The sequence below is a fragment of the Heterocephalus glaber genome, unplaced genomic scaffold, assembly GCF_053883595.1.
Source record: "Heterocephalus glaber isolate CG9 unplaced genomic scaffold, H.glaber_assembly_v1.0 deba00001481, whole genome shotgun sequence".
In the NCBI taxonomy this organism is placed as follows: domain Eukaryota; kingdom Metazoa; phylum Chordata; class Mammalia; order Rodentia; family Bathyergidae; genus Heterocephalus; species Heterocephalus glaber.
In genome coordinates this window covers 61,488,062-61,514,076 of record NW_028258317.1, presented here as the reverse complement: position 1 = coordinate 61,514,076, position 26,015 = coordinate 61,488,062, and the positions used below count along the sequence as shown (strand labels likewise).

The 26,015-nt window shown below is 42.9% G+C and overlaps 1 long non-coding RNA gene across 2 annotated transcripts; it reads right to left on the bottom strand.

Annotated features, from left to right (window-relative positions):
- LOC147825984 (uncharacterized) lies at window positions 1-25,145 on the bottom strand. Of its 2 annotated transcripts, none has more exons than XR_015440129.1 (3): window positions 25,077-25,145; window positions 19,037-19,208; window positions 1-741 (listed from the first exon to the last, which is right to left on the bottom strand). It is a non-coding gene; the product is annotated as an uncharacterized LOC147825984 (long non-coding RNA). The 2 variants fall into 2 exon arrangements; XR_015440128.1 differs by having other exon boundaries at window positions 136-741; window positions 19,037-19,211.
- Between the last annotated feature and the right edge of the window lie 870 nt (window positions 25,146-26,015).

The following is a 26,015-nucleotide window of genomic DNA, read 5'->3' as shown; positions in this document are numbered from 1 at the left end:
AGAAATCCAGAGGATCATCAATACCTACTTTGAGAAACTATATGCCAATAAGGTGGAAAACACAGAAGAAATGGACAGATTCCTAGACACATATGAATTACCAAAGTTAAACGAAGATGATCTAAAAATTCTAAACAACTCAGTATCATGTAGGGATCAAACTTGTGAGGCAGGTGGGTCACTGAGCTAAATCCCTGGCCCCCAATATCATGCTCTTCAACCCAACCTGTGGCTGAACTTCCTCAGAGGATGGAACCCCTTACTAGAAGAGGAGGCTGAGCTGAGCCTGTAAACCCATCCTTAGATGCTACAAGGAATCAACGAGCAATAACAGAAAGTGAGTTTCCCTGAGATGGCAGGGGCAAAAAGCAGTGTCAACTAGGCCCAAGCACTCTAAAATCACTCCGGACTTCTTGATGTCCCATAAATTGTTGCCTTTTTTAAAGCAATTAAAGATGAAGGTTAAATTAAAGGTTGGAGGAGATCCAGGGAACAAATCCCCACCCCCCTCCTGTCCCACGCTCTTCCTGTAAGATACTCACTCTGATTTCTTTCTATGACGCCCCAGCAAGCCCGGTCCACTAGGATCTTTCTTGCTCTCAATTTCTATTGCTCCAGTCTTCTTTCATGACAGCTTTAGGATGGGGTTGCTTGGGAAGCATTTCTATGTGGTTTGTCCGTTATACATCATTTTTCCCCCAGAGCATCTAGCATTATACTGATCACGTAGCAGGGGATCAGCTGAAACAAATCATTTGGATAAGAAGGTATATTAATGAAAGCTTCAAAAAAGCAGAAACATAAGGATTAAAATCCAGTGTCCTCAATATAAGCAAGAATCAATCTTAATTGTGGTAAACCTGGCCCCATGACCTGATTAGTCATGTAAGAACCATAAATGAATAATTTTAAGATGTCCATTGCTTCTAGAAGGAAACAAAAGGTCCCAGACTTGGGCTTTGATGTGACCTACTAACACATTCTCTAGAGCAATGTGGATTGGAAAAAGCAGCTCAAAAATCATGCCTAGCCTGGGTTTCTTTATAGGGAGACCTGTATGGAAGCAAGGACTCCACTGTTTCAGGAATATTGATTTTTTTTTTTGAACACTTGGTCTCAATAGTACTAGCTTTTGTCCATTAAGCAGCAACCACTGCTGAGCATGTCAGACAAAAATTCTGAGAACCTAACATTAATGAGTTTTCATGAGAGAATTTGAAATCCAATTTAGTTGTGTCATTGAACAGGAATCAAACGCTAAAAACAAGCCGAATGTTTGACAATATGGGAATAAGTGACTTAATCTCAGTAGATATTGCTGACACCTTTCTCTCCCGCCCTCCCCACCATGCAGTAGGCATGCTGAATGGCAGAATCCCCACCCCCAGTACAAGCCCATCTGCTTAATAGCATCCCCACTCCCTTACCCCTGTCTATTCTGTTAGTTGTGGGCAAAACCAAGCTTATGGTGTTCCCTGGCTACAATGACTGCTTTAAGTTAATCCCATCAAAGTGAAAGCAGAACTTTTATTTGGTAGTTTGGGGAAAAGACCTCTGTCTCGAAAGTTAGCTTTATGAACTGAGCTATGTCCCCAAAAATTCATATGATGTCCCAGCTCTTACTGTGATTGTGGTATTTCCAAATGGCGACTTCGGGAGGTAGTTAGGTTTGGATGAGGTCAAGAGGGTAAAGCCTTAATGATGCCAAAAGTGTCCTTATGTAAACCAACACCAGGGAACCTGCATCCCCTCCCTCCTGATATCCCCGCTCCTCCCTCCCACAACTCAAATCCATCAAGGAAAAGCCACGTTGGAGAGGTTGCTCCTTAGACATCAATGTGGCTGGCACCTGATCCAGGACTTCCAGTCTCCTTAACAGGGAGAAGGAGTTTAAGCCTCCTAACCTGATGGTTTGTTATGGCAGCCCAAGCTGATTGGACACTTCACAGGTAGGCATAAAACCAGAAACAGGAGCAGCCGTGTTATCCCCTGAAGAAGTTAACCTGAGGGCAGAGCCTTCTGGAGAAGGGCAGGGTGCCCAAGGAAGTGGCAGCATGCTCTGAATATATCACACCTAATCCCACGTGGAGGTTTGGGTTTCTTTCACACGCAAAATCTCTTAGCTTGTAGAAATTCTTAGCATGAAACACTGGATTGAGGGAATAGGGAGATTAGTGTGTTTTCTCATTTCAAAATCAGATTCCCTTCTTTAAGGACTTATAAGGGGTTGGGTACCATATGCATACATTCGTTGTCTCATTTAATTCACATTTTACAAGGAGGAAACTGTAAATGGACTTTTAATGCTGTTCATTTCATAAATAAAAATTTGCACAACAATAATTGAAACTTTTCTTAAAAGACTGTTTCTGAAAGCATCTTTCTACAGAATGTAATAGTATGAAGGTTGGCTGGTACAAAAGAATCACTCTGTACAACAGACGAAGGGCAAATGGACAATCGCTAATCCAAACAATCTTACAAAAGAAAGACAGTCATTAGGGGCTGGGGATTTAGCTCAGTGGTTCCGCTGCCTGCCTTGCAAGCTCAAGGACCTGAGTTCGATTCCTGGTACCAAAAAAAAAAAATGTACCAATAAAATAATTTTAAAAAAAGAAAGACAGTCATGCCTGACCCCAATATAAACACAATTTAATCTTGCCCTCCCTTATCAATATAGCTCATAGATAGGTGACCAGGTACTAGGAATATTCCAAGTAGTCAATAAATATTTGTTGAATTTTCTGAATAACCATGCAATAAATTATTTGCAATATATTTCATTTTCAGTAGTGTTTATTCAAATGCTTCTATTGAAAGTTCAGTTTGAGCATTCTAGAAAGGAAATGCTAACAACTATACTTGATTGAACAATCCCTATCCAACTGGCAACTTATAGCACACCTGGAAGTCCTTGATCTTTTCAAACATTGTGCTCTATAGTCTGTTTGCCACTGCACACTCACTCTCCACCCTTCTCCATCCTGCTGACCAGCATGGACACAGGCTATCAGTTGGACTCGCCAATGGTGGGCCAGGTAGCTGACCAAAGAGAGGAGAACGAAGGTAGGGTACTTAGTCCCTGGCTTCCCCAGAGAGCATCCCCTCAGCCAGCTGTCTCCTGTCTCCATAGTCTTGCACACAGCCTGGCTTATCTCCAGATCCCAGGAGCCACTATGTACGCCAGTCCCTCCAGGCCAGGGGTGATAACAAACCCCCATTGTTTCTAGCTCTAGTATACTACACAATCACACATAATTCTGCTCTATGCCTATATAAATAATCCATTCATATTCATTACAAATTACCCAACTATGGCATAACATTTCATTTTGCCAGCCCCCTGAAAGATAGAAACATGGCACCCAATTGATTTTGTAATGCATCTGAGATATGGAAGGGTAGAGATTCTTTTCAAGCAAAATAAGACCTAAAAGTAGTGCAGTGGTGGGAGATGCATATCATATTGACATAGCAGCAAGGTTTTAAGTCTCATACTAGACATTTTTGTATTTTAGACTTCCATGCAAATCATAAATAAAAATATCTTAAAGTCATTTCCAGTGGAAAGGCTACCTGATATCTTTTCTGTCCCCACCACCCTCAGGATTCTAAGTCACAGTTTCTCCCACCTAGAAGTGAAAATGGGAAAGAGAATATGACTGAGGGGATGTTGGGAGCAATGCTACATAATTCTAGGGAAAAATCATTTGGTTAGCCTAGTTCTCCTGCCTACAGCCCAGCTATAGAATTCCGAGACATAATTGCATTTTGGCCTCCGGTCACAACTGAGACCTCAAGGATCCGGTGATGCTGTGATTCTCCAGGACAAGAAACATCCTGGGAGCTGAAAACATCCTGGGAGGAACAAAACATCCACTCAGTTCCTCATTATTCTTGGACCTTTACCATCTTGTTTACTCGGATGTACTGAACTCTCTGCAAGCCATTTGTTACCTTTGTTTCTCCCGATGTACTGACTAAAAGGTGCAGTAAGCTGGGGGCTTTTGTCTTTGCTGCCCAGAGCAGCACTGATCAGACCCAAAGCTCAGCTTCTTCTCAGTCTCATTTGTCCACCTTTCCTGTAATTCGCCATGTGCTGCCCTGGCTCACAGGAAACTAGGACTCACTGCAGAGGTTCTGGTAACGTCCCCTTCCCCTGTTCCCTACAAGGGGGAGAGAACAGCTGTGATTCACACTCAGCTTCGCTGACCAGTGATAGAGGAGCCTGGGAAAAGCCTTAGGAACAGAAGGGAAGTGGTAACTTCAAGGGAAGGGAATGCATCAGGGACCTAGCCTCGGGGCCAGAGACATAGAATACAAGAGAGACGAGTCCACAACAGAAGACCTGCCACCTACTGGAGAAGCCTCAACATAGAGACAGACGCCTTGATACGAGAGGAACACGGATGGTTCTGCATCTTTTCCACCAAACAACCCTACGGAGTCCCACAGAGTGCTGCTCAAGGAAAACCCACAGGTCCAGCCCTGCTGAAGGGCTGTGCACTCGGATCCTGCATTCCCACATGGCACACTGGAATATCAGCAAGAACAGCTCGATTTTCAACCTGAAACTCACTTCCAGTCATCAAAAGGCTCACAAGATTTCTTCACCATTATAGTAATAAATAGGGAAAGACAAAACCAAAAGTCCTAATCTTCAGCTTCTTTTGAAAAGTTTTATAAGACTGGGTAATGTTGGGTCTTAATTCCCAAACAGACACCATCACAGAGGTTAGCAGCAGCCTTGCCTTTTAGATGGGGCTTGAGGCTTCCCTTTGCCCATCTCTACCGCCTGCCTCACTGCTGACTTCTGAAAATAAGTGAGCCCGGACCCAAAACTGAGTTCCCTGATCTCCGCTTCTCCTGCCATGGGGAAGAACTACAAAATACTGGTTGTTGGTGGACACAGAGACCTTGATGTTTCACTCTGCTAAAAAATAAAAATATTTGGACCTTCATTTAGGATAAAATCCCCTTTACCATACAATGTAGCCTCAGCTCTACTGTCACTGACTGTGAATAATAACTTTCCTGGACCCTCAGAAGACTCCTAAAGAAAAGTGACTTTCAAAGCTCATGCACTCTCTAGGTCAGAACAAGAGCCACAGAGCTTCAAATTCACATAAAGTCATTTTAGGAAAACTCCTTAAACTTTGAAGTGGCATGTTGCTTTACACTTGACTTTGCACTAAAGTCAAAAGAGGTCTTCGATCACATGGTCTCCTCCACTCCATCCTGAAGCCATCCCTATGAGAGGCTGAAAAAATGCACCCCACCCTCCTTCAGCCTCCTGCGGATGTGGAGCTCCACACTCTCCCCGTAACCGCCTGCCTCTGGGACTTTACGATCATTAAGGACAAGAGCTTCTCCGTGCAATGCATTAGGCACCACCCTTCTAATCCTGTCAGCAGTGCACAGCTGCTTTTCATATCACTATGTGGAACAGGAACATGCACAGCCCCTGCCGCTGTCGTTCACAGGATGAGTCTAAGGCAAGGTAGAAAGTGCCATGGGAGAATGCCAGCTTGGCCTAAGAACCAAAGGGAAATCGAAAGGCATTTAGGAGGCCAGTGGCTCCATCCCTTACATATCATCGACTGCTTGAGCTGAGTGGGACCTGAAATTTCATCCAGCCTCTGTTTAAAGGTGAGGAAATGATGGCCAGAGCCATTAAATGGCTCAGCCCACTTGCCTGTCTCGTCAGTCTCTGTCGTCCTGAGCACAGCCCCACGCCTGCCACATAGCAGGGTTAGATGAGCAGATACACAGCAAAGCCTGAACTAAAACTCAGTGCTTTCCAACTCTGTGGAACACCAGAAAGCCTGCAGGTCATCCTCAGACTCCACTCCTGACTTCTTGAATCAGCATCCTGCCTCATGATAGCCTGGTGATGCCTGCTAAGAGCTCCCTCTCCAGCCCTACTCCCGGTCACTCTGATGGTTACCCAAGTTTGGGAAGTACAACTGAAACGATGCCACCTCTCGACACCCAGCACACGTAGAACCTTGGCATTTATTCCCCATTCCAGGAGGCAATCATCTCGTCTTTCGGGTTACAATTCAGTAGTGCTTCATTTCTCAAATTGGTGCATGTTTGTCCTCAATCACCAGTTTAGATTTGGAAAATGAATGGTCTCATAAATGAGCACTGGAATTTTTTCTAAACATAGAACACACCCTAAGGCAGTCCCAACTTCTTTTGGGGGATGAAGGGTGCAGTGCTGGGGATCAAATTCAGGGGCCATCTACAACTGAGCTACGTCTCCAGCCCCTTTTATTTTGTATTTTGTGACAGGTCTCACTAAGGCACCTAGGTTGGCCTTCAGTTTGCAAGCCTCCTGCCTCAGCCTCTGGAGTAGCTGAGATTATAGGCAAGTGCTACCACACCTGGCACAGTCCCAATTTTTAAATCTGACTTGGATTCGAGGGTGAGTGTTGACTTTGAAACAATGGAATTCTACAGGACTGAAAAGGATAAGACTGACTGTCAAGGAAATGTAGATAGATAGATAGACAGACAGACAGACAGAGATAGAGATGCAGAAGTACTCCATAACAGAATCTTGGTCACCCAGACTGACAGTGAGAGCCACATGGTCTGTCCCAGTGATGGAGAACTTACAGCACTCGTGCCACAGTGGGCTCTTTGCTATCATTAAAAACTTCACCATTGGGCTGGGGATTTAGCTCAGTGGTTCCAGTGCCTGCCTCACAATCGCAAGGTCCCAAGTTCAATCCCCCCCCCAAAAAAAAAAAAGTTCACCATCACTGGTCTACACAGAAAGAGTCCTGATAGGTGCTATGGACGAGGATTCAGAAAATAACTAAATTAGGTCTCCACCACTATGACAAGCAGGGAGTTTTGATTTTGTGTACCGGGTCTCACTATGTAGTGACAGCTGGCCTGGAATTTACTGTGTGGCCCAGCTGACCTCACACTCACAAACTTCCTGCCCCAGCCTCCCAAGTGCTAGAATTACAGGCCTGTATCACCTTGCCTGCAACATATTAATTTTATTGAAAAGATAATAACCAACTTTTATGTCACTAGGAAGAGTGCACAGTCTTTTGTTTATTTCTTCCTTTCCTATCAGAAAGCTCTGTCCTGCATGAGTCTGGCATTCTTCGTGGGCCTGTTCAGGTCTCTCTGGGATCTCTTGTGAACAGAGGAAGAAGTTTGGACCATAACGAATGGGAGGGAGACGCGCTCAGCAGACACCGCTCTTGAAGGGTCATCCCAAAGACAAATGCACCTACACTCACTCACAAGGTTCCTTGGGCTCCCAGAAGAAAGACGTACTGTGCATCTGTCCCATTAATAACTTCCTTGGTCTTCATTGGTGCTGTGCCCACAATAATAAAAAGCTGTGCGGTCTCATTCACTCATTTTGTTTATGTAGGCAAAGGAAATTCTGGCCCATTCATTTTTTTCAAAGTCTATATTCCTATATTTCAGTAAAAGGGTGTAGGGGAGAAAAACCAATGACACCTCTTTTCAGTCTCACTTAAACCTGAATCTCTAACCTCTTGTAATTGGTGTATCCCAAAAGGCAAAGCTGCAAGCAGAAAGACGGCTCTGCCCCGGAGGCTCCATTAATGGACACTTGCATCACTCCAGTGGCCTCTGCCAAGTGAAATGAGTCTACTGTGCCCAAACACAAGTTTTAAATTACCCGGCTCCTCAACTCCTGAGAGACAGAAAAGAAAAAGTGAAGGAAGAGGAGAGACAATGGTGGTGAGAATAGTGCTAAAGTGGAAACACAAACCAATGAATGCAAGTAAGTTCCACGTCAGGGCCACCACAGAGTCTTAAACCAGCCCTGTTGTGCTTTGATCCTACAGAAGCACATATGTCCTCCATTAGCAGGTCTCCGAGCAGTGGGCCCCGGTACCATACCACATGTGCTGGTCACAACTACGGGACTGATTTATGGGAGCGAGCGCACGGTTTTTTCTGTGTATTTCATCTCCTTGTTATTTCGGAGAAATGTAAGGATAGATTTATTCTGCCATTACAAAGAGGCTTCCTACAGCTTGTTTGTTTAAGTTGATAGTTTCCAGTAGGGTGAAGCAAATCTGTTTCTTACAAAAATTTGGAGAAAGCTGAAAGTTCTCCCTCCCTCTTCCCTGAAATGAAAACAAATTTATGTTCATTGCCTCCCCGCTCCTCCCACAACCATGGCCAAAGAGCCAAGGCATCAGAAGAGACACTGTGTACGTCAGTGCTCACCCTGGCCTCCCATCTGCTGTCCGCACTTCCCTCACCCGAGGAGTGATGCTGGCCACATTTGAGAACTTCACACAGGGAATCAGGAAAATCCCAAGGATCTCAATAACTCTACAACTGTCATCTCCCTAGCAGGATCTAAGACCTTCCTCCTTTGACCAGCAATTATTTTCAAGCCATACCACTGAAGGGAGTCAAAAGAAATAAAAGTCATGGATGAGGCAGAGATTGGCCCAACTAGCACAAACAGATAAAGGAGATCATTGCTTGCAAGACAGAAACCATATTTCAGAGTTGCCAGGCATGGGGCTACGACCCTGTAATCTCAGGACTCTGGGAGGCTGGGGCAAAAGCGTCACAAAATCAAGTCCAGCCTAGGAAATTTAGCAACTTAGCAAGACCCTGTCTTAACATTTTAAAAGAGGGCTAGGAATGTGCAATACCCTGGGTTTAATCCCCAGTATTTTTTTTAAAAGTACATTATTTTTTCTCAATTCCTAACCAGGCCCCTTCTAAAGAAACTTGGTTACCTCTTAAATTGTTCTTAAATTCTGAATCTTCTTGTATTAAGCCACTGATCACAATTTTTTTAGTCTCCTACTTCCTGTCAATAACAGAACCAGAGAAGTGGAAAGAAGAGTTGAGCATGAAGTGGGAACGACTGAGAGCCATTCTAGAGCTAGTTTCTACTTCAATGTAGACTGATGGCAATGGGCAAGAGGGTCCTGAGCTCAAGGCCAGTCTGGTTTACATAAGGAAAATCTGTCCGGGGGGTGGGGAGGAAAGGAGGAGAGAAGGGGGGAAAAAGCAATTTCTAATTAGTAGAAAAGGAAGGGTAGAACAAATGAGAAAGAATATATTTAGGCAACGTGGGGGAGGAGAAATGTACTTTCATTTAAAGAGTACCAAGAAGTACTACATTTCTTGTATTTGTATTTTTTGTGGTTTTAGTTAAAAGTTGCTTTAGAAAACTTATTCAAAGGATATTAAAAAACATAAGGGAGCTTCTGTTTTTTTAAACTCTGACCCTTTGATCATTCTATCCATTCTGAATCTGTGTTTTCTCGAGTCTCTTTAACATGTAATAATTGTACTCATTAAAGGGCACAGTCCAGAACAGTATTTCAACATGTGTGCGCAGTGTGCACTGATCAAATCAGGATAATCAGTCTTTCCATCTCTTATCATTTCTCTAGATTTTGAGTCTTTGAGCCTGTCTCTTCTAGTTCTCCATAAAATACATTATAGGTGATAGTGAACTATAGGCACCATTGTGCTATGGGGCCCTAGAACCTATCCTAAGAACCCACGTATTCTGTACAGAAAGCACCCTGAAAAGCAAAAGAAGGCATTGGGAAGTGAAGGGGCCAGGAAGAGACCATGAGGAGTTTTAAACTTAGGCTTAAGTTCAGTGTTGGACAATGTGATTTCGTGCAGTTATTAAACCTCCAGATTTCACTTTCCTCGCTGAAAAATGGGGTTAATACCTCTGCCATGCAGTGGGAGAGGATTTGATGAGACAGAGACTGCAGAAATTCAGCAAAGTTGGGCCAGGGATTTAGCTCAGTGGTTTCGCCACCTGCTGTGCAAGTGCAAAGACCCGAGTTCAATCCCTGGTTCCAAAAAAAAAGAAAGAAAGAAAGAAATTCGGCAAAGCGCCCAGGCTGTGGTGAATACTCAGTATAAATTGGGGTGGGGTCGTTGCTGCTAACACAGCCCATTCCCACCACACAGAACCCTAGTTAAGAGAAGCGTCATGTCCTGCTTATCTCCCTCTCCTACCACAGTGCCATCCACAGAGTGAATGTAAACAAATAGCTGCTGACTTGGGTACGCAGCACCAAGGGTGCAATAAATTAAGTCACTCAGCAAGTATCTTTCAGGTGCCTACAGAACTACATTTCTAGGGATGTCTCAAACTCAGGAGACAAAGATGTGATGCAAAGACAAATTCCATGCCTTCGTGGAGTTTACATTTCAGCTGCCAGGGACAGACGATCAACAATGAAACTAATAAATGATATATGTCAGTTGAAACTGCAGTAGGAACTGTTATACATTCAAGAAAACTAGAAAGTAGAGAATGATTTAGGGTAGAGAGTAACTTTATATAGAGTCCTTACTAAAACCCTCTCTGAAGCACAATGTCAGCCCTGGGAAGATCTAGGACAGTGTTCTTGGCAGCAAGTATAAAAACCCAGAGCCAGGCACATGCTTCTAGCTTTTAACTAGCAAAAAAGTAGGCCACAGTGGGTGAGGGGGAGAATGGAATGAATGGTCAGGACAGAGGGAGGGAAAGAACAGAAGCAGCAAGAGAGGCTTGGGTAAGCGTGTGTAAATAGCTTAACTTTTATTCTAATTATGACAAGAAGGCATCAGAAGGTTTTAAATAGCTTCTCCCAAAAGATGCCTGCTTGGTGTGTGATTATGTGATGGAACAAATGAGGCTCTGCTGTCTCCTGCATAATTGTTTCATACTAATATAATATGCAAGATTGTCAAAGCAACCAGGTATTTCTTTGGCTGACAATCAGAATTGTTGTATCCAAGGAATGTATTTGTTCTTCTAAAAAAAATAGAATTTGCTTTTAATAATTTTAGAGAACTAAAAATTAGGTCAAACTTAACAATTCATTCAAGGAAAGAAAGCTATAAAGTTCTAGGAGATGAAGTGGGGAATCTTGCTTTGAATCTCAAATGTCTTCTGAACCAGAAGCGTAATAAAATCTTACCTCTGTAAGTGACAACTTTCCTCTTGTTTGTATTAAAATTCAAACACCTTATTTACAAAAGTTTGCACTCTAATCCCCATGAAAGTAAAATTTTATAAGAAACCATCTAAACCTCAGAATAACCCATAAATACACAAAATTGCTGGGAAAGGGAATGTACCATACCAGTACTACTTTATTCTGGGTCTCATTAGGAAACAGAAACCACTCTACATATTTTGAACAAAGGGACTTTAACACATTCATGACAAGGCCATAATTCATACATCTGGCGGCAGGGCAACTTTGAACCACCAGTGGTACACGCATGGCTGTCCCATTGAGTGACATGGGACAGTCCCAGGAGGTGGTACAAGCCACTTGATGGGACAGTTGTGCATATATTACAGGTGGTTCAAGCTGGCAGGAACATGTTAATATAAGAAAGAAGAAAATCTGGGAAGAAGTGGCAAGGAGAAAGAGAAAAAGTAAACATAGCCAGAGGCTAGTAATTTCAAAAAGTTGCTCCTATCCGCAAGACAAGAGGAGCAAAATGGAAAACATCATTTAGAATCCATGATCTCTATGCCACTGAGGCTGCCAGAGCACCCATTTCTGGTACTATTGGACCACAGCCACGGTTTCGTCCAAAAGAAACAGTTGCCACCAGAACCCAAGTCCACAGGTGCTTTGTTGATGGGGCTGCTGGGACATGGCTGCCAAGCAGAAAGCCAAGAGTCTGGACTTCCAGAAGCATAGAAAATACTTTCTTCCTTCTTTCTCCCTCTTAATCACCTGCCAGTACTTCCAATTTGCAGAACATAACTAAAGCCATTTGGCAAGAGAATTTTAAAAATGTAGTTAGCAAGCATCTAGCTCCCCTCCCAGGAAAACACAAAAAAGTATAGAAGGGCAGAAATGGAGCCAAGAGCCAGCGGATGAATAAATGGCACCTCTTTAGTCAGATTTTTACTGTCAGAAATCTTAGGGAACCCAAGGCTAATAAAGGCTGCCTGGCAATGTTTTAAAAAGTGTTTGGGACAAAAGAGAAGAAAAAGGAAAATGCAACTTCAAAGCAATGCAAGAGGACAGCTCATGGGAAAGGTAACAACTTCAAGGCTTCCTCTGCATTTTAATTCTTCTCAAGTTACTTTTCTATAGCAGTCAATTTATTCTCAAGAAACCAAGCCTCATGCACTCTAAAGTGTAAATGATTGATAACAGCTTCATGAACCCTGTATGATAGACAGGAGAAATTTAGGAGTAACATCAGCTAAAGTCATTTTTTAAAATAAATACTTAAGATGTTCTATATGCCTGGAAATAAAATCTTGTCCTCTAGCTCACATACTCTAAGTAGAGAAATTTATAGTTCAAATAAATAAAATGCCATGTGGAAGATATTAATGAAATGAGTATAAAGATATAGTAGCATAAAAATGGTTCAAAAGCAGTTTTTCAGCCTCAGCACTATTGATGTTTTGGACCAGATGTGACGGGGAGGGGAGCTGCTTTGTGCAACGCAGGATGATCAGCAGCATTTCTGGTCAGCAGCACCCCCCAAACTGTGACAATGAAAAATTCTCTAGACGTTGTCCAGTTTCTCCCAGGGAGGAAGATCTAAAATATCTTTAACTTAAGCTGAGAATTCAGGTATAGGCAGAAATTGCCAAATGAAAGAGAAAGGGAAAGATTTCCGGCAGATGACTCCATGAAATAGCAATGAAGGATATGAGTAGGAGAGCAGAGGGATATGAAGTTTGAAGGCAAGTAATATTTAAATGTTGGGCTAAAAGCCTGAACTTTAATCTCTAGACAACAGGAAACCACTGAAGTATTTTGAGGAAGGCAGTGACTTATTCAAATTTGCATTTTGGAGAAATTTCCTTTGTGACAAAGTAGATAATAGCAGATGAGAAAGTGCTGTCCGTGAACCAGGAAATAGGTCCTGACCAGGCTGCCGACACTTTGACCTCGGACACCCTGGCCTCCAGAACTGTGAGAAATGAATTTCTGTTGTTTACAAGCCACCTAGTCTGTGGTATTTTTAAATCTGCCTAAATAGACTAAGTCATAAGAGATGATAGGGTTACAGCTAAAGAAAGACGTTTGGGGGCCAGGAATTTAGCTCAGTGGTTCTGCCACCTGCCTGGAAAGCTCAAGGTCCTGAGTTCGATCCCCAGTACCAGAAAAAAAAAAGAAAGACATTTGACAGGGAAATAGAGGGAGGTCAAAGAAACAGAGCAAGATAAGGACTGAAAATTGGCCCCTGAATATGGAGATGAGGAGCCCCAGGAAACCTTTGCCTAGACAACCTCACGGCATCCAGTCACCTGACTGTAAGGAACAGGCAAGGGGATGGAAAGGAAGATTGTGGTTGCTACAAATACAAGCAACTCTTTCAAAAACCATAGCCCTATTATAATCTCAACACTCAGACTGAGCATGTTTATAGGCATAGAGAATGGACCCAGGAAAGGAATGATTAAGGTGGTCAGTCCTTGGGTAAAAGAGTGGGAATGAAGGATGTAGTTAGTGGGAGAGATATCTCTACTTGGAAAGGGGTTTAAGTAAATGTGCACAAGTGACAGGAAGTGAGGAAATACAGGTTTATAGGAAGGGAAACAATTAGATACATAAAATCCTTGTTGGGGAAGAGCTAGATTTGACATTCCAAGAAGGAGTAGTGTTTCCAATAACTATCACAGGAAAAGAGAGAAATCAGAAACACTGAAGGCTGACCAGGCACCTTGGAGTGTGAAATTGAGAAGTGAATCCCTTTGTTTTTAGTAGGGCCACTCAAGGGGAAGTGCAATTTTGGGGGATGCACTGAGGAGTTCAAATAAACGTGAAAAGAGAGCTAGAGGTTGCTTCAGTTTGGAGATTTGCAGAATTCTGATGGAAGTTCTAGAAACACGGAAAACTCAGAAAACAACCAACTAGGTGGGGCAAGGTGGGAGAAATTCAAAGGACTGCAACAGGGAGCTGATGATGGAGTATCTGATGGGACTGGGGTGAGTTAAAGGTGGCCATAGGCTATACACCTTCCATTAGGAGGGGTCCATGTGTCATCTTGAGTCTGGGTTGGCTCTGTGACTATTTTCTAACAAATGAAGTAAAATGATATCACGTATGCTTCTAGGGAAGGTCTTTAGACAGCGCAGCTTCTGTTCCTGGCCACTGGAATACTCATTCTTAAAACCCTGAGCCCCTATGTAAAAATTCACCCACTCTGCCAGAGTGACCGTGCAGGGAGCAAAAGAGACAAGCTGTCGAGCCATCCTATCAAGATGCCAAATATTGGAGCAATACCGACTTAGACCTTCCAGACCAGCCAAGCACTACTGAACACTTAAGTCCACAGAATGTAGAGCAATTGTGTCCAGCCCAGATTCCAGACCTACAGAACTGTAATGGAGAATGAGAGGCTGAAGTCTCACTCAAAGTGGAAATTTCAGAAATGAGGTAGTTCCAGGTTTGACATGGGCCCATGTCCTCTCCTGGGAGTAAACTTCAAAAGCCAAGTGATGATGGAAATCCTGACTATACTATGAATGTGTAGGAGAAAAAATGATTATCAAAAGGCTGGGGTGGGGGAGACTTACTCAGGTTCAAATTATTGCTAATCATTCCTGGCTGTTCTTAGTCTAAAAAAACCCAGGGAATCCAAGGGGGGAAATTACTAACCAGAAGTCACCTCAGCTGCCACTGTGATGCCTGGTGACACATAATTAGAAAACAAATGACAGATTAGTTTAATAATATTCATTAGCAACTAATGAAACTGACAGTGTTTCCTATTGAAAGCAGGTTGGGCTGTTAGTTGATTTTAAGCAAATTATGCTCCACCTCCTTCACACTTCTCCCACCCCCCATCTGCCTTTCAGCTAAACGAGAGGCTGGAGGTAAAGTGGGGAGAGGATTCTAAGTGGCTCGTAAAATAAGGCAGAAAAGGTAAGACGGTTGAGAGGATGAAGAGAACAAGAGGAGACAAAATCAGAAAGGGGAAGAAGAGGTTGCTGGAGTCCAGAGAGGCGAGGAGAGAGGGGAAAGAGTCGAACCTTTGGGCTCCAGCTGTCTTTAGACATATAACTGCTGTCAGAAACAAATTTCCATTTGCCTCAGGGAGGAAATGGTTAACAGACAAAAAGCAGTGCTTCCTTTCAGGCATTGTTGTTCTTTTCTTTTCCCTTAAAAAAAAAAAAAAAAAAAAAAAAACCTCTCCCAAGTAAGAATTTTAACGATATGCAGAAATCAGAGCTGTCTTGCTGAATCGCTGTAGGACTGACCCCCCTTGACAGTTCTTAAATTATTCAGCTATCAAGGGCCTGCTAAACATTAAATTAAGCATCCTCTCTCCCCTGTCCTAAACCATTAAGTTATGCAAATGCACAGATAATGGGGCGTATGACAGCTGGAGGCATTAATCACACAGCTCTGTCTCTGGGCTGTTGTTATGTAGAAACTGCATCTGCCAACAGACGGAACAGCCACAATTAGATCTCTTAATGGAATGAGAAGCCACTACCTGGCCCTCCGTGCTCCTGTTAGGTTGTAGACCTGGGAGTGAATACGACACTTGGGAGATCAGGCTGCTTTCATTCTTTCTCTGCATACCTCCTCTTTTTTAATACCTGCTGCTCCAATTGAAATGAAAAATTACCCGTAATTGTTATCATTTGCAAACAAAACCTGTCAGAAGGCAAACCTGCTGTTTACAATGGATGTTTCTGTTGTTCTGGGGGAAGATTCTTAAGGGAATTTCCTTCATTTTTTTTAACTAATTCTCTGTCTTTGAGGGAAGACTGGGGACTTGGGAGTGGGAAGCAGCAAACCATTTTCCCATTACAACCTCCAAATTGCTGCCTTGAAGACAGAGACGGACTCGCCCTGAAAAACTGTTTGCCGGAACACCTGGCAGCTCACCTTGTGCTTATTCACGGCTGCTTTGCTCCCGCCAAAACAAAATTGTCTAAGAAAGCCAAGTGGCAGAGCCAGAGCTGTGCTCTCCAGGGCTATCCCACAGGAAGTCCCAAATTAGATGGACAATGGAGACATCTTATTATCTTCCAAAGAACTTTCACTTCCTTTCCTCTTGATTTAACACACTCCGTTTACAGCTGATGTGGTTTAAGTGAAGTTTTTAAGTGTTTATAAACTGGCTGATTATTTCATCTTTTGCTGTTTTTTTGTTCTACTCTATGACAATGAGTACAACAGGGAAGGAAGGTTCTGCAGAAGTTCAAGACCAGCTAACAGTTGTCACCTACATAATGTTACTAGACAAGGTCCCAGGGGCTTTGCAGGCCATTGGTGTACTGAACAAAGATCTGGACAAGATATACAGAAAAGGTGGTGAGGATGTAGATTTATTAAAGGGGAAAGAAAGTACACTCCAAGGGGGCAGGAGCAGGCTGGTGAACAAGCTCCCTTTACCCCCCAAGAATGAAGGGAAAGGGGCCCCTACTTCAGTAAATATGGTATTGGGACAACTGTCCCATGGAAAAACTCATTTAGCCTCATGGCAGAAGTAAATGAAGGATCAGGAACAGTTCTTTTTGATTGACTCTACCCAGATATAAGTAAGGGATTAGGAATAGCATTTCCCAATTGGTCTCGTGAACAGGGCCAGAAGTCATGACCCTAGAGTCATTTAAGTCTCATGTTCTGTGCATGTCCTCTCTTTTTAGGAAACATCTTGTTCAACCCATTAGCCTTTGGTTTTATCACTTCTGGTATATTCTACCCAGTGGAGTTCCTGGTTTCCCCAGCCCTAATCTCCCTCATCAACAGAACATGAGTTACCACATCTTCTTAGACCAAAACCTCGACTTCCTCGGCTTCTGAAGAATAGTACTCTGTGTTCTGTCACTGGAAGGGGTGTGAGGAGGTCCTCCTTAAAGAGATGGAGACTTAATGCCCAGCCCGTTTCTTCATGTAGCATCTCAAAACCATTTCAGGAAGCATCGTGAGAGGCAAAGGATGATGTATTAGGCAGTTAGACATTAAGAGAAGGTAGGGAAGGGACTTCAGGTTAAGAAAATCAGACTGGCTCTTGATATGGAACCAGAATTGCAAAAGCAATTTGGGGCAACAAGAACAAAGCAGGAAGCCTCATATTACCAGACTTCAAGCTACACTACAAAGCAATAGTGATAAAAACAGCATGGTACTGGAACAAAACCAGATGTGTGGATCAACGGAACAGAATACAGGATATAGAAATATCACCAGACATGTTCGGCTATTTGGTCTTTAACAAAGGAGCCTAAAGTATATGTTGAAGAAAGAAACCTAATTCAACAAGGAGTGCTGAGGAGACTGGTTACCTGTTGCAGAAGATTGAAACTGGACCCATAACTCTCACCATCTACTAAATTAAAATAAAAATGGATCAAAGATCTAAACATGAAAACAGAAACAATGCACTTACTGGAACACAAAATAGGTAAAACACTTGAAGACATAGATGTGAAAAGGGATTTTTTTGGGCCAGGGATTTAGCTCCGTGGTTCCACTGCCTGCCTCACAAGCGCAAAGACCTGAGTTCAATCCCCGGTACCAAAAAAAAGGATTTTTTAAGCAGAACCTCAATTGCACAAGAAATTACAGCAAGAATCAACAAGTTCCGGACTTATAAACAAGTTTTGGTTCTGGGAGAGCTTTTGTTAGTCAGATTCATTTGTAAGTCTGACAAAGTGAGTCTTATACAGTACACCTGTGAAAGTTTGAAACTCAGATGTTTATAAGTCGGGGACTTACTATATATCAGAATAAAAAGCTGCTGTACAGCAAAAGAATCAATTAGTAGAGTGAAGGAGTAACCTACAGAATGGGGAAAAAATGTGCCAGCTCCTAAGACATAGGATTAATGTCTAGAATATAAAAAGAACTGGAAAAGAAATTCAACCATCTAAAATTAAAGACCCAGGCCAGGCATGGTGGCACACCTGTAATCCCAGTGCTGGAAAACTGAGGTAGGAGGATTGCCAGGAGTTCAAGGCCTGACTAGGTTACACAGTGAGTTCAAGGCCAGCCTGAAATACAGAGCAAGACCTTGTCTTACAAAAAAATTAAATTAAAGATCAGTCAAGAAATGGGCAAGAGAAATGAACAGACACTTCACAGAGGAAGAACTACAAACAGCCAACAAATAATATGAAAAAATATTCAGCATCTATGTCTATTAGAGAGATTCAAATTCAACACTAAGATTCCAGCTTACTCCAGAAAGAATGACAATTACCAAGAAATTTTTTAAAAATAACAAATGTTGATGTGACTGTGATAAAAAAAAAGGAACCCTCCTACATTGTTGGTGGGAATGTAAACTAGTACAACTATTATGGAGATCGGTATGGAGATTTCTCAAAGTACTGAAATTAGAAATTCCATATGACCCAGGTATCTTACCTAAAGAGCTTAAGACAATATACTACATCAATACATGTATACCAATGTTTATAGTACCACAATTCATAATAGCTAAATCCTGGAAGCGGCCTTATATATCCATCAACAGGCACTTGGATAAAGAAATTGTGTCATCTATACATAGTGGAATACTACTCAGCTATAAAGAAGGACAAATTTGAGACATTTTTAGGAAAATGGATACACCTGGAAAATATGTTGAATGAAATAAATCAGACACACAAACTTAAATACCATATAATACCTCTCATCTAAGTAAGGCAAAGTACAAACTAAGAGAAAAATAAAGGAAGGGTAGAACAAGACAAGGGGATGGATCTCTTGCAGATGGGAAGGGGTTTAGGGGAACAAGGGTGAGGGGTGAGGAAGAGGGGCTGGGGAGACAGGTAGGTGAAGATATGGCGGTACAGGGCCCTAATGATCTCAATGAATGTGGATATTAGATGCTATAAATATGAACTAAGAGTAATAATATCAACAAGAATGAAAAGGGGGAAAGAGAACTAGAGGAGGAGGGAGGGAGAGGAAGGGAGTGAGATTATAAAAAGAAACAAGCTGTATGACCTACATGTATCAGCTCCCCAAGATGGTTGTAAAATGCATGTACTGCAAACAGTAACAAACAATAATAAAATAAAATTTAAAAAGAAAACTAGACTGACCTGTTCACAAAGGAGGAAGGCCCGATTTTATGGCATGGCTGCTGTGGAATAGGGCCTAGTTGGTCATTGTCTCCATCCCTCTTTGGCCAGAGAAGCCTCTCAATTGAGGGAGTTATCTGGTCTCCATGAGATGACTGTTTCTGCTTGGGGCAGCCTCGGGTTTGCTCAGGCTCTGCTGGAATCCAAGGAGATCGAAGGTTTAGGGCAATGACTAGAGATTTCTGAATGCTCATTTGTAGTTGAATGTCCCTGTAAACTGCTTATCTTGAGAAGAAGAAAATATTTTAGGTAAATTTAAGGCTGCTCAACCTCGTATTGCCAGTTTTCAGAGAGACACTCCCTAAATGATTGACATGCTTATATGCAAAACTGAGGAGGGATCTGACCCAACATTTTATAATGATAAAGGAAACAGATACAAAATACAGGCCAAGCTGTTTTAGTTAGCCACGGAGCATCTGTAGACCCAAGAGAAGAGACCCTGTCTTTTTATACAAAGCAGATTTTAAATCCCTGATTGCCTCAAAATAAAATACAAATCAATGTTTTTACAAGTAGCAGGTGAGGGGCCCAGCAGTTTGTCCTCTTCTCTGTGGTGGTCTCTGACTCAGGTCCACACTGTGCTTATGGTAAGTAGGGGACAGCTCATAATTATCGCCCTAAACAGCAGAGCTACCAGTTTTAATAGTTTCACTTCCTGAAGTTTTGTGCTAAGATAAAGAAGCTCTGTTTGCAAACATAGTTTTAGAAACCACTGTTCTAAAACGAAGTCAAGGAGTAAGTTTTTCCAACTCAGATCTGCCCTCACTGTTGCCTAGAAATAGAATCATACAAATGGTAAAGATCAATGACGCTGTATTTCCTCCTTCCCTCTTAAGTTCTCCAACCCTTTTAGAAAATATAATTAGAAAGTATATTTTATTTATATATATATATATGAAACTAGGAGTGGAGAAGGGGGCTGATGACTTTCCAGCCTGTTCTCCCCCTCTCCCATAAATTCCACTAACCGCCATTTCAGGCAGATTAGCTCTGAGCTGATACAGTGTTCCCCAAGTGCAGTCCTTACCCCGACCTCAAAAATGCTTGGGGGAAAACCCATGCAAAGATTGACCTGATAAGGTTTAGTAAAGTTAACCTAGCATACCCAGGACACATCTTGCTCTTTTAAACCTGGCCTGCTTTTTTTCTCTAAATCTTCAAGTGGCTCTTCCTCCTAACTACCTTCCAGAATCTGGAAAAACCCAATAGCAATGTGATCTAAGTGAGTTACAGGTCGTTCTTGTTCCACCTGGAATGAGATCGCAGTGGCTACAGGACTTATATCTGGGATTCTGCCACACTCTCCTCAAGCCCCCCAAACCTGAGTATTCCAAACATAGCTCTACAAGACCCTAGGGGAAGAGGAACAATGCCTATAGTCTCCATTGGGATGGATCCCTATATCAAAAGGCAGATTAACAGAGAAAAAGAGAAGTTCATTAGCACATACTGTATATTTCACATATACATGGGAGATAGCAGAGAATGAGTAATTCTGGAAGAGGCTTCAAATTCCAGCTTATATAGTAACTTCAACAAAGAACAGTTGACTTTAAAGAAGAGCCAAGACAAAGGAAAATGACTTTGAGCCTTTGTAGGCAGCAGTTTTGAGAAAGGCAAATAAGTGACAGATAAAGGCTAATTAGTAAAGGTTGCTAATAAAAATTCCTCAAGCACCATCTCCAGGCTCACCTTTATTCTCTGTGTCAGACACAGGGACAGTATACTTTTGTCTTTGTAAATCTATCTCCTGCCTTTAGGCAAACAGAGGGAGGGCAGACAACACCCCTGAATCTGCTCCCTAACTACCTGCAGCTCAACAATCCTCTCTGTTTGGGTGGCATATTCTGCCCTCCCACATCTTCACCAACAAACTTATGACCTGGCCAAGGGCAAGTTCCAACTTGGCTCATTGTCACCTATGCTGCCTACCCCAGGGCTTCTCAAACTTTAAGGTGCTGTGAAGCAAGTATCACCAAGATCTTGCTTTTAAAAGATGCTTTGTTAAGATCTGATGTGTATATGTACAAATTCCCCAGGATGAATGCAGTTATTATATATCACAAACATATACTAATAATGTTTTTAATTTTAAAAAGATCTTTCAGTACATGTGGACCTGAGAGTCTGCATTTCTGAGAGATGCCCAGGTATGCCAAAGCTGCTATTCAGTCAGCCACACGTCAGTGGCCAGGCATGAAGCAACTTCTGAACAAGGCTTTGTCCCCAGTTCTTTGTACACAATGCAAGGTTGGAATGATGGCTTCTCCCACCCCAAACTCACCACTGGCTGCTAAGTCTATGCAACACTCCTTGCTAACACACCTGCAGAAGAACACCACACACTTAGTCTGCTTGTTAGGAGAAAATCCAGGAGGTAAGAGACTCCTCTGTGATGCATGGAAAGTGATAGGTCTCCCACCACCTCATCAGCTATTATGTATAGTAGCTGCCCTCTTCCTATGGTGTCTTGCCCCCTCCCCTGTGTGACATCATGGCAAGATGGTGGCTCCCACCAAAGAATAAACCCTTCTTCCCAGCATGCCCCTGTTCCCGCCTAGAAAGTAACCTAATACTCTCTCACCTCCTACCACCTAGTGACATCACCGGCTCCTCCTTTCCCTTGTCACTACCTCACTCAACCCCACCTCAGCCCCTACAAACCCCACCCCAGTCTCTATAAAAGACTCTCCCTGCCCCGGCCATGTTGCTTTTGTCTCTCCTTTGTTCAGAGACAGCTCGGCAGATCTATTCCCCTAATAAAGGCTTGTTGTGGCCTGGTCTGGTCTTGGTCTTTGGCCCTTTTACCTGACAGAAAGGCCCCACCTGGCCTGTTATTTCTACCGGTCCTAGATGTTGTCTTCTTCTGCACATTGTGCTTCGCAGCACTGACTGCTTATTCTAAGTTGTTCTACTCACAGACCCATTTCCCACTTCCTGTTTGCTCACCTTTTCTCTGGAGGATAAGGAACATGAATGCCCATCTGTCTGGGCCCATTGCCTCATCCCTGTGGAATTCACTGCCCTGCATTTGGGCATGAGGGCTCTTTGAACTCCAGGGGACTCTGCCCACTCCCTGATGCAAAAGCTTTAGCCACTCTTGCTCACGTTGGAGGGTTGTGATTCCTTCAGTGTTGTCCTTGGCAAGATCATTCCCTTGCCCTTTGGCTCTTCCCCAGTTCTTTCCAAGGCTCACAGCCTGTCCCTTTTCATCCTCCCTTTTGCCTCATTCTAAATTCTAAAGTGAAGCCCCATCTAAATGACTAAGATCTTAGTGGCTAGCCAGGTGTGGTGGCACATGCCTATAATCCCAGCACTCTGGGAAGCTGAGGCAGGAGAATCTCCAATTTCCAGCCCAGTATGGACAACCTGATGAGGTCCTGTCTCAAAAAATAAAAAATGGTCTAGAATGTAGCTCAATGCAATGACCCTGGGTCCAAACCCTAGTACAGGGGTGTTAACTTCTAAATCATCTTCCTTTTTTGTTTGTTTGTTTGAGACAGGGTCTCGCTATGTACGCAGTTCAGGCTGGCCTTGGCCTTGAACTCGCTGTGTAGTCCAAGCTGGCCTCAAACTCGTAGCAATCCCCCTCCCTCCACCTCCCAAGTGCTGGGATGACAAGCATGCACAATCACACCCAGCTTATCATCTTCCTTTAGATTTATGGAACTCTGATAACCTTTGTAATGGCCCCACTTAAACTTTAGTTCTGTTTTTCAGTTGACACAAAGAATGAACTACCTAGGAAGTAGAGATCCATTGCTGTATCAGTCAGTGCCCACTGGGGAAACAAATTTAATGCAAGATATACAAATATATAAGAATTTACAAGAATGGTTTACAATGGCTGCCCACACAGTCCGGTGTGGAAGAGAGCAAAGGGCTGTCAGTGCACTGGAGATCCAAAGGAGCCAGTGAAAGGTTGAAGGCCCGGAACTCACTGTGGTGCCCCTGCCAGTCTGTATCGGGGCCGGGCCGAAGGGTCTGCACTAGACGGCTGAAGGGTCAGTGATGGAAGCTGAAGGGTCTGCACTGAAAGCCAGGAGACAATGGCCAAAGGTGAAGGTGAAGACTAGAGCTCCTCCAAAGAAACGGAAGTGAGCCTTCTTTGTTTCCCTTTTACTTCATTCAGGCTACAACCCTATTGGTTGGTGCCACCTATACTTAGGGTGGGTCTTCCCTCTTTAGTCAATCCGTTCAGCCACCTCCAGAACTATGCTAATCCAATTAGAGGACTCATCTAGATACCACACACTCTTAATCCATATTCACACACCCTAAATCCAGCCACTTCTGAAAAGCTCCCCCTGTGAGTGCATGAGACTTTGGAGGACATCTAGACATGAGCCATGGTAACAATTGCTATGTTAGGAGACAAAAAAAAAAAAGGAGATGCATGCCCCGGATGATGAGGAACCCACTCAGGACACAGCCCCTCTTTTCCCTCCTTATAAAAATCCTTTGCACCCCTCAGTTCCCCAAGATGGAGCTGTGAGGTTGAGCTCCTCTACTTTCTCAGGATTGCTGGCCCTTGAGTAAACCTGATTTCTTCTTACCAAATCTCATCTCCTGAATTTTGATCTTTGGGCTTCAGGCATCCCTGACCTTAATTCTGGTAACATTTGTCTTAGTTGCTTTTTCTTATTGCTGAGATAAAATACCCAGCACCCAAAGTTAAAGGAGAAAAGGTTTATTTCAGCTCACAATTTGTGAGGCAGGGTGGCATAACAGACAGGCATTGCAGAGGAGAAATAGTTCACAGTGGGCAAAAGACAGCAAAAGCAAATGAGCTACAAGCAATATGTCATGACCACAGCTCTTTCTGTCCCTTGCATCTTACCAGCACTCACCCTTAATTCTAGCATCACACTGAGAATCAATCCCAGCATCACGTCCTTGATCCCAGCAACACAAACCCTAGATCCAGCCACCTCCAAAAAGCCCCACCAATGACCACTTGAGACTTTGAGGGACATCTAGACACAAGCCATAACAACATTCCTCCCACCAAAACACTGTCAATAACTCAAAGAACCAAAAAGGCAGAAAGCCAATGGAAAACACCATATTTTCATCCTGGAGCAGCAGCAAGGATTTATTAGGCAAGTACTGCAGCTGCTTTTAACCTCAGTTGGTTTTAAAAAAGGCTAGAGTCCCTCTGGAAGAGCTGATTTGCATGAAAACAAACAAACATCATTCTTTTGTGATGATCTTTATTTTTGAGGATCCTAGTACCTGCTGTGCTGTTAACATGTGTTTCAATGCTGAGCCAAGCTTTCCATTTTCTCCTCAATGCTTAAACCTTCTAGGATAAGCTGTTTAAGAAAGTGGCCCCCCATGATGTTTGGCTTGGAGGAAAGAAAGCTTAAAGATGATTTTGCTAAGGCAGCTGAGAAATTTAAAACAATACCTAATGGTGCAGCAGATGTAATTTGCATTTTCTGCCAGGAAAGACTAGGCCTAGATTAGGATACTAAAGGAAGTTTTACTATTTTCCTTAAGACACATTAAGTTACACAAATATGAGATAATTGATTTAAGAAAATTACACAGTTTACAAGCACAGGCCTGTTGCCCCTCCGCTCTGCATTTCTAATGACACCGTTAGAGCCCACCATATGGACAGAGGACGAACAAACTCTTAGACTCAACCTGCTACTCATTAAAAGCATGATTTGTGTTTTCTTCTGAGGTAGTCATGGATTTAAAAGCTATTTTTGCTAAAAATAATAATCTTGCCAGGCATGGGAGGCTGACGCAGAAGGATCACAAATTTGAGACCAGCCTGGGCAATTTAGCAAGACCCTCTTTCAAAACAAATAACTAAAACAAAAGGGTGTAGCTCAGTGGGAAATCCCTGGGTTCAATCTCTAGTACTTCAAAACACACACACATACACACACAACAGTGACTCTTCACTTGGTCCTACATGTGTCCAGTGGGTAACTTAAAGCAGAACAAAGCTTGACCTCCACTTTGTATCTGTCTACTTTATTACCTTAAAACTTTGATTCAGCTCGGTGGTTCTGGCGCCTGCCTTGCAAGCCCAAGGTCCCGAGTTCAATCCCTGGTACCAAAAACAAAAACAAAAAAACTTTGATCAGATTCCTGCTCAGCTCTGCATACAGCGGTACCTTGGTACTCACTGTCAATTGGTTCCAGGGAGCATAATGAGTACCAAAAATGACAAGTATCAAATAAATAGTTTTGGCTGGAAAAGGTAGTGAGTCAGGAGGCAATTGACACACCAGTAAGTTCTACCTGTGCATTGAGTAACAAACAACAGCAATTACCAGGACAAAATTTTTCCATCAAAATGTGTGGAGTACCAAATCTGTTGTGTTTCAAAGCAGTCAAGTACCAAGGTATGACTGTATTAGCACTCTTGTCATTTAAAGAGTGTCTATCTAAAAGCTGGCAACACAAGGTTGACATAACCTATCTCAGTCCCCTTCAATACTAAGGACACCAAGATTTACAAGGACCTTCAACTACCAGTTAGTGCCCAGAAATCTCTAATCATTGCCCTAAATCTACAGTCACTTTGGATTCCAGTAGAGCCTCGGCAAAACTGAGACCACCCCATGCAGGAACAGTTATCTCATGGAGATCCAGATTAGGTGTTGCGGACTTCTCCCAAAGCCATCCCACAAAACCAGAACTGAGGTAATGAGCTACTGGAGATTAACCAGTCCCTTAACCCTTTAAAAGCTGGCCCTGTTCTTTTGTTAGGGAGCCAGTCTGATCTCCATTAGAGCTGTGCCCACTTCAGCTCCTCAAGCTCTAGTCCCTTATCATTTTCTCTTACTTTCTAACTCTGCCTAATAAACCAGCTGTACCTCTCACGGACACATCCTGAAATGCTGTTCTATGAACAGTCAAGAACCTGTCTGCAGTGAGTTGAGGTCCCCATCTCTTATTTTGGGGACCTCCTTAG